General features: G+C 42.7%; 1 long non-coding RNA gene across 2 annotated transcripts in view; it reads left to right on the forward strand.

Annotated features, from left to right (window-relative positions):
* The window catches only part of LOC126940400 (uncharacterized), a 93,705-nt gene that overhangs the window by 21,955 nt on the left and 57,016 nt on the right, over positions 1-14,734 (forward strand). Inside the window, exon 1 of one of the 2 annotated variants that reach the window (XR_007720739.1) lies at positions 12,586-12,947. The exons of the other annotated variant lie outside the window; for it this stretch is intronic. This is a non-coding gene — a long non-coding RNA (uncharacterized LOC126940400). Of the gene's footprint in view, positions 1-12,585; positions 12,948-14,734 lie in introns of those variants that run through there. 2 annotated transcript variants of the gene reach the window in all.

Consider the following 14,734-nt stretch of genomic DNA (forward strand, 5'->3'; position numbering starts at 1 on the left):
CCTCAGCTTCCCTATGTGATAGGATTACAGGTGTGAGCCACTGCACCTGGCCTAGTTCAATCTTATTTTACTTATGAAACAACTGAAGCCCAGAAAGATTATATGACTTTCACAAGGTCACTCAGTTAATAGGACAGTTTGTACTCCAGATACCTATTTCTTATTAAGGCTGTTGGTTCATCTTCTCTTCACAATATGAAAAAAAGCAATTGTTAATGGACTAGGATTGTGTCAATGGTTATATGAGTTTTATCTCTAGTTAGAAATCTTACCTATCTTTGTGAGAGTAGGCTCTGAATAAATGTACTCTGTATTTCTTAGCCTAATGTGCATTTGTAAGTTCTGACTCCATAGAACCCATCAGCGAATGCATCACTCTTCATTCAATTCCTTCGCACTGCTTTGTGAGAAAGTCTTTGATGATTTTCTGCAAACAGCTAATAGTATCTGCTTGAGTTTGCATCTACTTTTGCACCCACTTAGTGCTCCTTTGATTACAGATTCTAGCTACAGTGTCTGCTTTTCACTTTTGGGACATGGAATATAAAAGTGGGGGAAATTGCAATCTGCATAATGGAAGAAAAATTGCACTCCTACTAGTATATAGAAAGGTTGACATTTGCTGTGAAAGGTTCAGTTCCAAGGTTCTAGTCAGATATGCATTTCTGTGCTCACCACTATGGAGAGGAAGGTACCACATGGGGGTGTCATGTAGGTTGTAAAAGGAAGATGGTTGTCTGTTAGGGTAATGTCCCAGCAGAAACTGCCCTATTAGGGCTGTGATCTGGAATGAATATGCTTCTGGCACCTTCACTAGGATGTCAGTGGGAAAGTCCCATTAGTCATCTCTGCCAGATGGGGGCTTCCGGACACCTCCGCATGGCTGTACATGTCCGTATTAATAAAAACACTGAAGCCACATGGGTTGTGGCCACACATGTCTCATTCTGTCGACCTTCTGGCCCTGCAAGGATTACAAAGAGGGAAATAAGTCATGGAGCCTGATCTTTGAATGGTTTTACTTTTGAAATGTGGAAGATGTTATGTTCACTATTTCTCTTGGGATAAACCTCCAGAGAATTTTGAGCTTTAAGGGCAGAGCCCACTTTAGGCTACCCTAGGAGCTCTGAAAGAGGTGCCTTTCTGGGTGATTCTGATATGCTCTGATGTTTGAGAATCACTACTTTGAGGAAATCACTCATTTTCTCAGGATGTCATCAGCCCAATAAAGAGTGATACAACTTAATTGACATCAAAAAGAATGATGCTGTTATCTTTGTTTTGACTTCACTGAATTCAAATTTTGCTCTTCTTCATATAGAAGCTGGTAAGAACATCCTGGTTAATGACCGCATACCATAGAAAGAAGCCCGTTTTGTTTTTCTGCTGCCTGCTTGTGGTGTCACTTTCTGTTCTACTACACGTAACCAGAGTCAAAGGAAATTCTGGCTCAAGATAGAACCCGGAGAGTAAAGTCCCCTGAACCTTTTCTTCCGCAGGGCACTCCACAGGCAATGAAATGATCAGGTGTTAGAGCAAGCCCTAAAATCATGCCCAGGACCAGACCCCTTGCTCTGTTCTCTCCTGCTCCATAGGAGCTGCTGTAGTTTGCATATGTCCCCCAGAGTTCATGAGTTAAAAACTGAATTGCTGACCGGGCACCGTGGCTCATGCCTGTAATCCCAGCACTTTGGGAGGCTGAGATGGGTGGATCACCTGAGGTCAGGAGTTCGAGACCAGCCTGGCCAACAGGGTGAAACCCCATCTCTACTAAAAATATAAAAAATGAGCCAGGTGTGGTGGCAGACACCTGTAATCCCAGCTACTCGGGAGGCTGAGGCACGAGAATCGCTTGAACCTAGGAGGCAGAGGTTGCAGTGAGCCGAGATCATGCCATTGTACTCCAGCCTGGGCAACAAGAGTGAAACTCCGTCTCAAAAAAAAAAAAAAAAAAAAAAATGGAATTGCCATTTTAACAGTATTAAGAGGTGGAGTCTTTAAGAGGTGATGAAGTCATGAAGGCTGTGTCCTCATTAGTGGATTAATGCTGCTATCTGGGTTAATTATCTCCGGAGTGGGCTCCTGATAAAAACTTAAGTTTAGCCTCCACTATCTCTCTCTGTCTCTTGTGCTCTTACCATATGATGCCCTTCCATCAGTCATGGCATAGCAGAACGTCCTCACCAGATGCAGCCCCTCGATCTTGGACTTTCGCTGTCCAGAACTGTGGCCAAATAAATCTCTTTTCTTTGTAAATTACCCAACCTGTGGTATTTTATTATAGCCACAGACAATGGACTAAGAAAAGAGCCTATCTGATTGCCTGGATCCAGAGCTTTATCTGCAGTGGATGTAATCCTCTTCCAAGAGGAGAAGCTCAGTGTAGAGAAAACAACCCCAGGAAAAGAGCCAGGAGAAAGAGCCCTGCCTCTGACTCTCCAGTCAGCCAACTGGTGGTCCTGGACATGCGTGTTCAAGTCTCTAGGTCTCTCTTTCTTCACCTGTAAAATGAAGTTGGTGGTAGTGGTGCAAGTTAAACTGAATTTACTAAATCCAGTGGCCTCTTTGTCACTGTATTCTATTTATCAGTGATAACATTTAATACTGTTGACCATTTTCTTCTTAAAATATTCACCTTTTCGGCTTTTGGGTCACCATTTTCATGTTGGTTCATCGAACATTACTGGATTAGGCATTGTCTTGGGGAGTGAGAGTACATGTAAGACAGTTTTTGTCTTTGAGGTGCCCACAAGATATGTAAACATCATCTAACAATTTTTTTTTTCTCTTTCTCTGACTGCTCCTTCCTTCAAATCTCTATTTACTTCTTTAATTATGTTTTTGTTCTATAACTATCTTCAACTTCCCTGTATATCCTCCTTGGAAAATGTTACTCATCACTCTGGTTTCAACTACTGTTTAGACGTTGTTGATTAAAAACTATTTATCTTTAACCGTGATTCACCCTCACTCACCCTTGAGTTATGAAGTTTTATTTCTATCTGCATCTTGGTCATTTTTACCTGGGAATCCCTCTGGGATCTCCCATTCAAAAAACCAGAAACCAAACCCATTTTACTTTATCCACTGCTTTCCTTCTGCTGTTAAAACCTACTCCTCCTGAGTTTCCAATCTTTATTCAGGGCATTTCCATCCATTAAGTCACGGAAACCTCCGAGTTGTGTACCTCTTCCCTTTCTCTGCATCTAGTTGGGCACACAACTTTTAGAATCCACCTCTGATGGATTCTGATTGGCCTCTGTCCCCTTCTTCCTGTTACGCCCATTACTGCCCTAGGAGAGGCCCAGGTAAGTGCTCATTGGGGTATCATCCGTTTTAAAATGTCCTTCACATCCCGCACTTGATCATCTGCAAAACCAGGAAGCACCTTACAGAGAGCAGTCATGAGGTGGACGTCATGGTCTGTGCGTGTGCATCCAGACTTGCAGAATGGGCATCTGGCACTTGGAAGAAAATCCCAGCAACAACAGTGGAGCTTTTTAAAAACACAGAGTGCTCCCTCCATTCACATTCTAGATAGCTTTTGAGTGGACAGTGCTTCAGAAGAGTCAGATTCTGAATAGAAAATAAATGTTAGAAATACCTTGACCAAATTATTTTACTTATATTTTCCCATTTATGTATGTGCAAGGGTGATGTATGATAAAAATCTGACAGTGTAAGTATAAAGGAGCCCTTTTAGTAAGCACAAAATACAAATTCCAAGTGATAAGAAACATTATGTTATTGTTTAATTGGCAGACGTTTTCTTTCTAGAGGTGAATATAATAGTGGTGTGACATCATCAGTGTCATCTTAGACTTGAAAAAATACAGATAAAATGCAAAAATCTCCGATCAATACTCTCATTACTCTTTTCAGCCCCTCCCACCTTCAGTGTTTTCTCTTCTGATCCATTTTTCACGTTGCCATTGGTATGCCCAATTCTGATTATAAATTCCAATACTTGGAAATACTCTGTATGGCAGAGGTGCGTCAGAGTCACCTGGGGGGCTTGTGAAAACATAGATGACTGTGCCTCAGCCCCAGAGTTGCTGATTCCGTGGGCCCAGGCTAGGGCTGGGCCATTTGCATTTCTAATAAGCTCCCAGGTGACACTGATGCTGCTGACTGCTCAGTGGCCACACTTCGAGAACCACTGCCCTTTGGTATAAAGTCCAAACTCCTTTATGCGTTCAAGGCTCTTTCCCAAGGGTCCCTGCTGTACATCTGCAGCATCATTTTTTGGAGTTCTCACACACTGTTCTCCATCATGCTTGGAATTCTCCATTCAGAGCACGGAGGGCACTTCTTGATTCTGTGATTTTTTTTTAATACACTGCCTGATAACTCCTAAAAATTATTTGACTTTTAAGATACAGTCCAATAAACAAATTCTTCAGCAGAAAATATTTCTTTCAGCAGAAAATATTTCTTTTACTTATCTTTCCCAAAGAGGTAAATTTCAGGATGTTTATCTATGAAGATCAACTTCTAAGACAGCTAAGCTTACTGCTCAGGCTTTTCCAGTAATTAGAAAGATATTCTTTGGGGACCATCAGGTCACAAAGTTTGACGGGGTTTTCCAATTTTCTGGATTATCAATTTGGCAATCATCCCTACACTAAACACAGAATTTATTATGAGTCAATGGAGTCATTATTATGACAATTTTAAATATTTATAAGATGTTGTAAATATATATAGTACTGGAAAGCAATTTAAACTGCACCAAGCCAACAAAATCCTCCCTGTTTAAATGTATTTATAGTTCAGGTTCATAAATAATATAACAAGATAAGAAATGAGGGGGGGGGGAGGGGGGGGGGGGGGGGGGGGGGGGGGGGGGTGGGGGTGGGGGGGGGGGGGGGGGCGGGGGAAGGTGGGGGGGGGGGGGGGGGGGGGGGGGGGGGGGGGGGGGGGGGGGGGGGGGGGGGGGGGGGGGGGGGGGGGGGGGGGGGGGGGGGGGGGGGGGGGGGGGGGGGGGGGGGGGGGGGGGGGGGGGGGGGGGGGGGGGGGGGGGGTGTGGGAAGTGCGAGCATAGGCATAGTGGGAACACAGGAGGGTGATGTTAAGGTGTGCTGTGAAGCAGAAACACCCTGAATTATGGCCTGCATTATGTGATGGCTTTTCCAGATGTGTGGCCTTTGACAATGGGCCTACGTTTGAAGTCAAATAAGAGTTTAAGGTGTATTTTTTTAGGGGGAGTTTCCACTTTGTTGATTTGTTAAGTCATGGACTATTTCCTGAGTAGGAGTCTTTACCAGTTTTACATGCTGTGGATGTATGTTCATGTACATACATACACAGACACACCCAGACCCACACACACCCAGAGCCACACCCAGACGCAGACATATACACACACGCACGCGTGCGTACATACAAATTCCTAATACAGAACAACTGCAGAAATGCAGAGTTAGTGAAATTGTGATGTAAGTATTGTTCTCTGGTCTGCTCGAGTTTCATGAATACAATTTTCGTCCTTTCATTTATTCATTGAATGAACGCTGGAGTACATAGTGTATGCAAACCTCATGTTGACCCTTAACGTACAACAAAGAACAAGTTTACACAATAATAAATGAATAAACAAATGCCTTTATAGAACTCGGAATACAACAGGAACAACCTAGAATACAATTATTATACCTGTCTACATTTCCAGCATTTCCAGAACCCTTTCCATGTGCCAGGCCCATGCTACAATTTCCACATGTTTTATCAGTTGACACAACTATGTAAAGTTCAGTACAATTATTATTCCTGAGGATATGAATTCTTAGAGAGCCTAAGAACCTCATCCAATATTACATATCTTAACAGTTGTGGAGCCAATATTTAAAGTGAGCACAGCCTTATGCTATGTAGTTTCTAGTCTACAGTGCTGTAGTCTCATCAGGGAGATAAATTAATAAGAAATTACAGTGCTATATGATAAATGCTATGGTAGGGAAATGCACAGGGTTGTGGGAATACGTAACTGGGGGGCAAGAAAAAACGTTTCAAGAAAATATGGTCAAGTAGCTGGCCAGAACTGGGGGAAGGGCATCTTCAAAGGTCTGGAGGTTTGAGAGAGGTCCGCAATATGGGAGATTGGGGGAAGGTCAGCAAAGTTGCAGCAAGAAAGTCCCCTCAGCTAACATCAGCCATGCCTTGTGTGACTTCAGTTGCCAGCTGTGTCAGTCAGGGTTCTCCAAAAAAAACAGAACCAATAGGGCGTATACACAGATATATAAGAGGAGGTTGATTATGGGAATCAGCTCATGTGATTATGGAGCTCGAGAAGTCCCACGATCTGCCGTCTGCTAGCCAGAGAGCCAGGAAAGCTGTGATGTAATTCAGTCCAAACCCGAAGTAAGCAGCTCAGGGGGCTGCTCTTGTAAGTCCTGGAGTCTGAAGCCCCGAGTACTTGTAGTTCTGATGACCAGAAGAAGATGGAGATAGGAGAAGCCTCTGCTTCTCCACAGGAGAAGGAGAGAATTTTGCCCCTCCTGTGCCTTTTTAGAGGATGCCTGCCTACATTGATAAGGGTGACCTTCTTCACTTAGTTTACCAATTGAAATACGTTATCTCCTTCAGAAACATCCTCATAGACACACCCAGAAATATTTTACCAGCTGTTTGGACATTCGTTAGCTCAGTCAAGTTGACCCATAGAACTAATTAATATGCCAGCCGTACACTGATGACTCCCAGTCTATATCTCTTGTAGTTTGCTCATAGCCTGATTGGAGTTTCGATGTCAATGTTTCAGCCTCAACAAGGTTGCAAACATCTTGAGCACTGGGTATATGTCTCATAATGTGTGTACTATTCAATGTAGCCAGCACCATTCTGTGTTTCTGGTAGGCAAATTTCATTGAAATTTGTAGAATAAAGTGCATATTTTCTATTAAAAAGCGTGCAAGGTTTAGTGCTCTTTTATATGGTTGCTGAGTTATTCTCTGCCTTTCTCCAAACAGAATTAAGTAGGACTGTAACTTCATTTCAGATTGTCCCTGGAGCAGCTCTGCAGATTTACCTGGGCTCTCTAAGACAGGAGTGAGTTTTGCAAAGAGCTGGCTGCCTGCCTGCATGGTCTTGGATTGCATGCAGCCTGAAGGAACCATTGGAAATAAAGTACGTGAGGAGCTAGGGTGTGCTCATGACAAAAAGAAGAGGGAAGGAAATACCTAGAAAAAGCAGAAGTTTCTCCTATCCCTTTCTTGTCAGGGCCACAGTTACTTTCAAGAAGCTGCATGATTGATCCTATTGGGTGTTTTAGCACCACTCCTAGAAGATGGCCAGGTGCATACTTGCACTTTAAACGTTGGCTTTCAAATGTAAATGTCAGAGTACCAAGACTGAATAGCATTCAGGGTCAGTTCCCACAGTTCCAGCCTGGCTTTCTCAAGGTAGTAGTCACTGCCTTAACCATTGCCATCCATGTCCCCACTCTTTCCATTGGGAGAAATATAACTAAATTTTTTTCATCTACTCCCTGTAGACTTTGAACTGGTTTATGCTTTAAAGACCACCAGTGCCTAAATTTCACCTCATCATTGGCTCTTTTCCCATTTCCCAATGATTTTCATGTCAATGAAGTGTATCAAACATTCTTACATCACACACACACACACGCACACACACACACACAACCTATACCCTGCATAAAGATGGCATTTTTTTCAGACTCAGCTCTCCGCGAAACGAAAGCAATAGTAGTACATTAACATTTAAATACATGTCTTTTCCCAACTATTTGGTAGTACTTCACATGAGGTTTCGGTTCTTTTTCTTCAAATATGTAACAATCTGACAAAATATCCATATTTCCTTCAAATATGTAACTACCTCGTTCAGGTGAGACTTAGGTTTTGGGGGTTTTGAAGCACAAATCATCTGTATAACCAAGAGAGAATGGCTTCAGGTGTCCTAAATATTTTTTCAAAATGCACACACAAAACACACAATGAAAGTCCTTTAATAACAATGAAAGATGCAGTTTTGGCCCTAGAAACTCCCTAATGCATCAATACTTTCACTATGAATCAACTAAAAATAAATTTAAAATTAGTTCTAGGGCCTGCTCAAATTCATTTGAAAAAAGCTAATTTTGCACTCAGAAACCAATGTCCAATAGCTAGGTTTCAGCAGCCTCGATGGTGATTTGTGAATGTCAGTGGCAGCCCCGTAGTTCACTCGTGATGCTGTTCCATGTACTTCCCCTGGAATCCACTGAGGCAGATGAGTTTCATGAAGGTATCAGTGGCCTTGGCATCAGATTTTCATGATGCTTCTTCTGTGGTTGAAAACTGAGGTCACCTATGAAAGATAAATGCAATCACAAAATATAGCAAAAATCTACCCAATAAACGTGCAGCAAGAAGGCAGTCTTTATTTCTTGAATCTGGTGTATATATGACATGCCTATTTTGTTTTTCTCTATTTGACTAAGCAATCATCTTGAAGTATAGCATTAACATATTGATGGACTGCTGGTAGTATGGAGAATAACTGACAATTTTGATAGATAAAAAAAAAAGTTTTTTTTTTAATTTTTGTTGTTGTGGAAGAAACAGATGTCTGAGAAACTTTAAGAAAGTATTTTCTTCTACTAGCCATTGGATTCCAGGAGCTGTAATGAACTCCCTTAAGGATTTCAGAGTCCTTTGTGATAGCCTGGTAACACTTCCGGAGCAGGGCCCAGCAAACTGGAAATGTTCCCATTCTGTGATCACTGAAGAAGCAGCCCTCTTTGTGTATCAGAATTTCTGTAGCTTGCTTTGAATTTATTTTTAAGAATGAAAGCAGCGCCCCAGCTCTTCAGTGAGTACAGATGAAGAAAGCAGACCTCTTTGTGCATATTAGCTGGGTTCTGCCATTGAAGATGAGCTTTTGGGACTTCATCCAGAGGCCAGGAGGTACCCTGCCTACTGCAGCACTCCAGGCCAGATGACAGCAGCCCTGCAAAACCTTAACATGAACTTTACAGATACTTCAGCCAAGCCCTCAAAGGCTCATAGCTCCTATGGATCCCAGCCTGGTTTGCATGGCTCTTACTGCTGGGCTCTTTTCCATCCACTTGGATTGTTTCTCTAAAGAGGCACTCTACTCCCCAAGCTGGCCCTAGCTATAAAGCAAGGTGGTCTAATGTATGGTTGAGAGTATGGCTCTGGGTCACACTATTTAGGTTCACATACCAATATCACAACTTACTAACTGGGCAAGTCAAGTTCTCTGTGCTTTAGTTTTGCATTGATAAGATGGGGGTGGGGAATTATAATACTACCTACCTCATAAGATTTCCAGAAGATGAAATGACTGTATTAGTCAGGGTTCTCCAGAGGGACAGAGCCAATAGAATGTATGTATATATGAAAGGGAGTTTCTTAGAGAGAATTAGCTCACATGATCACGGGCGAAGTTCCACAATAGGCCGTCTGCAAGCTGGGGAAGAAAGAAGCTGGTAGTGGCTCAGTCCAAGTCCAAAAGCCTCAAAACGATGGAAGCCAACAGTGCAGCCTTCAGTGTGTGGCCAAAGGCCTGAGAGACCCCCGCAAGCCACTGGTACAAGTCCCAGAGTCCAAAGGCCAAAGAACTTGGAGCCTGATGTCCAAGGGCAGGGGGAGCAAAAGGGAGCATCCTGCAATGGAAAAAGATGGAATCCAGAAGTCCCAGCAAGCCAGCTTGTCCCTCCTTCTAGCCACGCTGGCAGCTGATTGGATGGTGACCACCCACATTGAGGGTGATTCTTCCTCTCCCAGTCCACTGACTCAAAGGTCAATCTCCGCTGGCAACACCCTCACAGACACACCCAGAAATAATACTTTACCAGCCCTCCAGGCATCCTTCAATCCAACCGAGTTGACACCTAGTATTAACCATTACATTGACCTAATACGTGTTAAGCACTTAGAATGTTGCCTGATATACAGTAGATTCTAAGTAAATATTAGCTGTTACTATCATCACATCATTCACTTCATTTCACTCACAGCATTTACTAAAGCAGTGAAGGTGGAGGTGGGAAGATTGTTTCTCATGCAGATGCCAAGCCCCAGGGCCCTACGCACCTCTTGCCCTGTTGAGCTGTTGAGGCTTCACAGGAGGGAGGCACCTGCAGAATGAGCTTGATGGAGCCCATCCTGCCATATCTCTGAGCCGGGATGAGGCCCTTTCCAGTGGCTGAGCCCCAGAATTTCCCCCTGGGGGTGGCGTCACCTGGAAATGATGGCATTGGTCAGGTGAACTAGGACTTGCGGCTATTTCTGCAGCTTTCATGTACAACAATAGCTTGGGAATAAATTCACACTCAACTTGGCTTCTCAGACTATGCTATAGATTCATTATTTTAAAAGTATGATAAAATTTAAGATACCACTTTTATATTCATTTGGCTATAATATTTTCTTAAAAATTCCATTTGTGTGACCTCCCTGAATTAAAGCCATGTGGAAGCATTAATTCATAGCCCTTTAAACCCGTATTTGTGAACACCTTTGGTCAACAACTCTCTCTTTTGTTTTGACTCCGTGTCCTGGCAGCCAAAATGTGATTGCAGTTCCAAGGCGAACCTCATGTATGTATTCTGATTCTGATGGTGGTCAGCTCTTGAATATCCACTACCAAAATGCTGGTGGGCATGTCTCACTGTTTCAGTGTGATTTAGTTCTTCTGCCTGGCTGCAGCCAGGATAAAGAATAATAGAAAATGAGGCTCTGCATTCCAAATGAAATGTAAACAAATCCCTTTGCCTTTGGTTGTTCTCTGGTTCCTAGTTACAGTTGCTCCAACAATAGTCATCCCTCAGTATCTGCTGGGTATTGATTCTAAGACCCCCTTAGGTACCAAAATCCATGTTTGCTTTTAAGTCCTTTATATAAAATGTCATAATATTTGCATAAAATCCACCCAATCCTCCCGTATACTTTAAATCATCTCCAGATTACTTTTAATACCTAACACAATGTAAATGCTAAGTAAATAGTTGTTATACTATATTTTTATTTGTATTATTTTTTACTGTTTTTTAAAAAATATTTTTGATCCTTGGTTGGTCAAATCTGTGGATGTGGAACCCGTGGATAGGAAGGACCGGCTGTACTGTGAGCCTTTTGGGAATCATGTTTTATCTTTCTTTACATCTCCATGGTGCTCAGTACTTACAAAGTATCTCATAAAAACCTCTGATTGTGCTTTGATAAGTAAATGCTTGTTGAGTGCATGAATAAAAACCAGTAATCTTTTTGTACTCCTTTTTTGGGTGGTCACAAGACAGGTTCTCTGTACTCTGCTGTCCTTTTTCCTATCCAAGCTCATGTTCAACTTTAAACTGGCAAGAGGTTCATAACAATCATAGCTCAACTTTTGCAATTCATGGATAGTAAAGCTTAAAACAAAACAAAACTCCTGGGGACTAACATATGGTTTTCAACTTATTCCAGTAAGAAAGTTCATTAAAGCCGGGCGCGGTGGCTCACGCCTGTAATCCCAGCACTTTGGGAGGCCGAGGCGGGCGGATCACAAGGTCAGGAGATCGAGACCACGGTGAAACCCCGTCTCTACTAAAAATACAAAAAAAATTAGCCGGGCGCGGTTGTGGGCGCCTGTATTCCCAGCTACTCGGGAGGCTGAGGCAGGAGAATGGCGTGAACCCGGGAGGCGAAGCTTGCAGTGAGCCGAGATCGCGCCACTGCACTCCAGCCTGGGCGACAGAGCGAGACTCCGTCTCAAAAAAAAAAAAAAAAAAAAAAAAAAAGTTCATTAAAAATAACCAGCATTGTGCTATGCTGAATAATGGCCTTCAAAGATGTCCACGTCCTAATCCTTGGAACCTGGGAACATGTTACCCTTATGTAATAAAACTGACTTTGTAGATGCGATTTGGTTCAAGATCTTGAGATAGGGAGATGATCCTTGATTATCCAGATGGGCCCAATATAATCACAAAATATTTTTAAGAGGGAAGAAGGAGGTTGACAATCAGAGAGAGGTTGGAAGATGCTAAGCTGTTGGCTTTGAAAATGGAGGAAGGGTCCGTGAGCCAAGGATGCAGGCTACTTCTGTAGGCTAGGAAGGGTAAGGAAAGGGATTCTCCCCAGAGCCTCCCAAAGGAGCACACTCTTGCCCATCCATTTTGGAATTCTGTCCTCCAGAACTGGGAAATAATACATTGTAATTTTTTGAGCTGTCTGTCACATTTGTGGTAATTTGTTGCAGTAGCAGTAGAAAATGAATACAGTCATCTATATGTTCCATCATTCCATTAAATGGAGAGTGAGTTTGTTTGTTTTGAGACAGGGTCTTTCTCTATCACCCAGGCTGGAGTGCAGTGGAATCATGGCTTACTACGCCTTAACCTCTAGGGCTCAAGTGATCCTCCCACCTCAGCCTCCTGAGTAGTTGTGACTACAGATGTGTGCCACTATGCCCAGCTGATTTTAAAATATTTTTTTTGTAGAGACAGGGTTTCACCGTGTTGCCCGGGCTGGTCTTGAACTCCTGGCTCAAGCAATCCTTCCCCTCAGTCTCCCAACGTGCTGGGATTACAGGCGTGAGTCACTGCATCCAGTCAATAAATCTTTAAGGTCAAAAAATCAGGGAGATGAGATCTCCTAAAAGCACATTGGCAATTTTGCATGATATACAGACGTACAGAGAGGTACATGTATTTGGGGGCTATCAAGGCATGGATCTGTTGTTCTCAGCTGTTCTGAAGACAATAGGGGAAGATACCATTGTGGGTGTGTGAAGGAAGCCCAGAGCTACCAAGTGAATGTCAAGCAACGTAAAAAGTCAGCCCAGCCTCTATCCACAGGTGCAAAGCTGCTTGCCACAGCCTTCTCTCATGTGTGAAGGCATAGCTCTCCTACTTCTGAGCACTTTCCATTGACTTCCAGAAACATGCTTGATCCATCACTGGAGAATATGACTTGCTTTTTCAAGGGGAATTGAATTAGGTAAGTTCCATAAGTTTAATTTAAGTCTATATGAAGTCTATTAAGCGTATTCAGATTCTATTCCAACACATTTTAGAGTTCGTGGATAACAAGTAAATGTCTAGACTAGCTTTGCAGAAGCCCTCTACTTTCAGAGTCTATTCAGATTCTTTCTTTAAAATATCTACATTTTTCTCTTGCATAAATCTTTTTAAAGAGATTCTAGTGACAGGGCCTGAGTGCTTTGCTATATTCACTGTGAAATATCTTCATTCTTAACTATCTTTTCAAATTGAAGACTGTAGAGGTGTGATCAACTTAGTGAGCCTAATTCTCCCTGGCAGTTCCTTGCACTGGGTGGAGAAGGGAAAATGAGGCTCTTTCTTGTGGCAGGAAATAGTCACGCCTTCACCTAGCACTGCATAAGGCTGCTCCATGCTGATTTCCTCACAATGGCGATATGGACAGACAGCCCAAGAAACACATTATTTCTTTCATAAGCTTCAAGGTCATGGGAACAGTACTGTGCTGATGAACTTCAAAGTCATGGTAACAGTACTGTGCTGATGAGCTTGACCTCTGAAGTCAGACAGACCTGGGTTCCAATTCTGACTCTGCCACTGATTAGCTCTATGATATTGGTAAGTTGATGATCTCTCTAAGCATCAGTTTCCTTATTTGGGATGATATTAGCACGATCTATGTCATTGTGAAAGTTGAATGGACTGGGAGCCGTGGTGGCGCAGGCCGGTTGTCCTGGCACACAAGGAGGCAAGGCTACACGTTCAAGGCCAACCTGGACAACATTAAAAGCCTTACATCCTTAAAAAAAGAAAATTGAATGGAAAGCACTCAGCACAGAGTACTTAATATTAATGGTACTTAATGATCATTCAATAAACATTGCTTTAATATTGTCTAGGTATCATTTATACAAGTTTTGGAGATGTTGGATGGCTAATATTCTCTGTATGCTAAAACTCCAAACCTTTTCCCTTCCTTCTTGCATTGGTATCTGAAGATTCATTTGATAGGAGGCAGTTGTTGCTCAAAGGAGTTAGCATCTAATGGATGTTCTCTGGCAACTTGGGTCCCCCTGGAATTACACATTAGATAGCTCGGGTGATGGGGGCATTGGCTGATAGTTTGATGTTTGCTTTAGAATGTGTGTGCTATTTCTGTGGAAATCCCCTTTATGTCTATGAAGCATCCACATGTCAAAAGTGATTTTCCTCTTCATTCTTTCCCACTTCTCCTGCCATCCTTCTGACCCCCTTACAGGACAGCAGGACAAGAGCTTCATTATCCTTTTTCTCAGGTTTACTTGAGAGACTTCTGTCTTTGCCACGCTTGGTACCCAGACCATCTGGAGGCTATTGAAAGGGAAGGATCAGTCCATGGTGAGAGTCATTCATTTCTCCCTCCAGCTCATTCCTATCTGGATATTGGCAGTCAGCACTCTACTAGGCTCACAGTTCTTGTTTTGTTTTTCAAACAGGCAGCTTGATGTCATGGGGCCCCATACACCTTTACCCTCACCTGCTGGCAAATGCTACTTGCCCATTAGTTCACCCTTAGATCAGCGTTGCACCATTTAATGAGATTTCTAAAAGTATCTTTTGCAGCAGAAACCTGTCTGTTGGAAACATATCCTGCATTAAGTTCTCTATCTCTCACTCTCACACTTTTTGTGTTCCCTGGATCATGATAGCATTAGCAAGTTGATATCTCGGCATCATCTTTGATCCCCTTCATCCTTACTCCTATAGCCACTCAACCTTCAGATTCTGTTGCATCTGCCTCCACAA

This window comes from Macaca thibetana, chromosome 17, assembly GCF_024542745.1.
Source record: "Macaca thibetana thibetana isolate TM-01 chromosome 17, ASM2454274v1, whole genome shotgun sequence".
Classification (NCBI taxonomy): domain Eukaryota; kingdom Metazoa; phylum Chordata; class Mammalia; order Primates; family Cercopithecidae; genus Macaca; species Macaca thibetana.